This window comes from Sinocyclocheilus anshuiensis, unplaced genomic scaffold (genome assembly GCF_001515605.1).
Source record: "Sinocyclocheilus anshuiensis isolate Anshui unplaced genomic scaffold, SAMN03320099.WGS_v1.1 scaffold39, whole genome shotgun sequence".
Lineage (NCBI taxonomy): Eukaryota > Metazoa > Chordata > Actinopteri > Cypriniformes > Cyprinidae > Sinocyclocheilus > Sinocyclocheilus anshuiensis.
Window position 1 is genome coordinate 105,293 of NW_015548181.1, and position 3,292 is coordinate 108,584.

A 3,292-nucleotide genomic window follows, 5' to 3' on the forward strand; every position below is an offset into this window, starting at 1 on the left:
GTCGTCCCAGAAGGAAGCCTCTTCTAAAGATGATGCACAAGAAAGCCCGCAAACAGTTTGCTGAAGACAAGCAGACTAAGGACATGGATTACTGGAACCATGTCCTGTGGTCTGATGCGACCAAGATAAACTTATTTGGTTCAGATGGTGTCAAGCGTGTGTGACGGCAACCAGGTGAGGAGTACAAAGACAAGTGTGTCTTGCCTGCAGTCAAGCATGGTGGTGGGAGTGTCATGGTCTGGGGCTGCATGAGTGCTGCCGGCACTGGGGAGCTACAGTTTCACTTTCCAGTGATGTCTGTGAGAAAGGGATATTCACTCGACAAGCTCGCGCATCTATGCCGCCGCACGCTCAATCCACTCAGCGTGCTTTGCTTACCAGCTGGCGCAAATCAGCTATACAGGCATTAATACTGAATGTTTTATATTCATTGCATACATATACTTCGTAGACATCCTTAATCTCTAATAACTCCATTCTGCTGTCTGTTGTTAGTGTTTCTTTGTCTGAATATGGCACTTATCACATGCTGTGTGGTATCAGCGTTTGGTATCGGGGCATTTTAACGAGTACGAGTACAGGAGCTCAGTATCGGGCTGGTATCGGTGCATCCCTAGCAAATAGCCTCTGCCAACAAGGCGGGCTATTTGCACTTGTAAATAGACACTCCGTTTTTTATTTGTTAACTGATGTTCAGCTGTTCTTTTTAAGTCAACTTATTTTCGGGTCAGCGTCATAAAAGCCTAGTAAACTTTGTCACAGGCACGAAGATACATCTTTCATTTCATCAAGCTGAATGTTCACTAAAAACTGACACAGTCATCATGTTTTCAAGTCATTTCATGTTTCATTTTGATGTGACACAAATAGCGGTTATGGATCGTAGTTGATCCGTGATCCGTACGGACCATGCAACACGGTTCGGCACGCATGTGATTCGCGGATTAATTGCAAAATGTAACCATAATAGAGTATAAGTTTATCATTTGTTCGTATTTACAGTTTTACACATATTTGCACAGCGTATTTACACAGCGAATTTTAAACCGTTCCAGAGAGAAAAGGCGAAAGGGAACTCGATTCGTTACTCGCGTGCTGTTCTCTACGTGCACAGCCGCACACACATGAAGCGTACATATGCGTTTCAGATGGTGCCCGAACACCGAACTGAATCCTCTGCTGAATCCTCTGAACAGACACATACACACAAAATTATGACAAAATACCCATCTCAACAATCATTCAGATAAACGCAGTCAGTTATGTCTCAAGTGAATGAAAACAGCTGAGAAAGAAATCGGATGTGATCATTATGGAGGATCCGTGCATCGGGTCTTAAAGGGACAGCGACCTGTAAATACTGCTGCTGTCATTAATGATCATCAAACAACAAAACAGCTGTGATAAAAATCTATATTTTACCGTATTTTATTTGTAACATTCTGTTGTATTTATCTATGCTTGTAATTTGTGTATTTGTTCTTATTTTTACTGGCTGTTCTCTTGTCTCTTTAATCATGTTTAAACTTTCTTAGTTAATCTAGTAGTATTTGCTGTGGTATCAAAGAAGTACTTCGCTTTAAGTAATAAATGGAAAGCAAGTTAAATTGAAATATTTTTATTTTCTTGCTGATCCGAAAAATGATCCGATCCGTGGGTCAAAAACCATAATGTGATCCGAACCGTGAGATTTGTGATCCATTGAACCACTAGACACAAAGCAGTGATATCTAAGCAGGAGAGTTGTTTACTAACTTTATAATTAGTCAATAACGCCATAATTTTCTTCATTCAGGCCGAGAGCTCGCACGAAAACAAGAGGCGGGATTTATCACATGAACCAATCACAACATCCAATCATAACTGCTCATATCCAATTATAGCGCGACGGAGGCATTGCAGGGTTTCCGCGGGTCTTAAAGTCTTAAGTCTTAAATTTAGTTGTATCAAATTTAAGGCCTTAAAAAGTCTTAAATTGTACAAGAAAGTCTTAATTATGATTTCAAGAGGTCTTAAATTTGGGGACGGAAAGACCAGAATTGCGATATGGCTGAATGTGACGATTAAACTTCAAAAGGCTAATGTTATGATTTCATGAAATAAACATGAGCACTACACGTTCAAAGTCCAGTGCTGCGCTGCTTTGTGTTCTGACATTACCGGGGAAACAGTTATATTTCTACCAAACGCTCCACCTGCTGTCAGAGAATGAATGAGCATTTTCAATAAAACTGTTGTTTTGTTCAGAGTTCAGACCAATGCAAAATCGACCCATGTTTTTACCCTGCAAACACGCTTTAAATGTGAACTGGTGGATAGATAAGAAGACAATGCATTATAAAAATCGAATAGGGGTGTGCGATATGCAAGGTCTGCGATAATATCGTAATTGTTGTTTTAAGGATGTGCGATTTGATATTATCTAGTATGTCGCGAAAAGCAAACAAAACACCTAGCAGGTTAGACTAGTGTGTGTGTGCATTTATAGTGCGTTCTTTCACTGCATGAATCAGTCTATTAATGCATTTAGAAATATGTAATTGAAGATATGGGGCAGAAAATGTATATATTTATATCATTTCATATAGTTAATATCACACGAAGATTGCCGTTTTTTTCTCCAAAAGTCAGCATGATTACAAATGTGATACTGATTTTATACAACAGTTCAATAAACAAGAAGTTAATATTAAGAGACTTACGTTTTAGACACGATATTGTCTGTTTTTGCTCTATTTCTCCAACAAAAATCATTCCAAACACAGCCACAGTGTTGTTTTGCGTCTCTGAGCAACAGGACAGTGTTTCGTTACTGAATGAATCAACCGTTTAAATGATTTGGTTCAGTCGCAATGACTCACTTATTAACAGTGACTTGCTGCCACCTACTGGCAGTTATTTATGCATTTGTAACTGCAGGTTAAATGCATTCATGTCCCTCTGAGCTGCATTAAACAGTGTGTAAATGCATCTAGATGACACTTCTAATGCCGCTTCTGTGTTTCCTCTGCATTGCACAGATAAATTTTGTTGATACTGATTTCATTTGCTTGGTAACAGCTAGGGCTGTGCGATTTGGGGGAAAATATCAAATTGCGATTTTTTTTGACAGATATTGCGATTGATCAGTTTTACCACGATCAGTTTTACCAGGGATGAGCTGCTGAACATTCGGCAGAACACACCACACAATCTTCTACCGGATTTCGTTTATTCGGACGTTTCTTGCGGTGCGGAGCCGGGTGCGAGTATAAACGAGCATTACAAGATAGGCTGCGTGAGTGCGACAAGC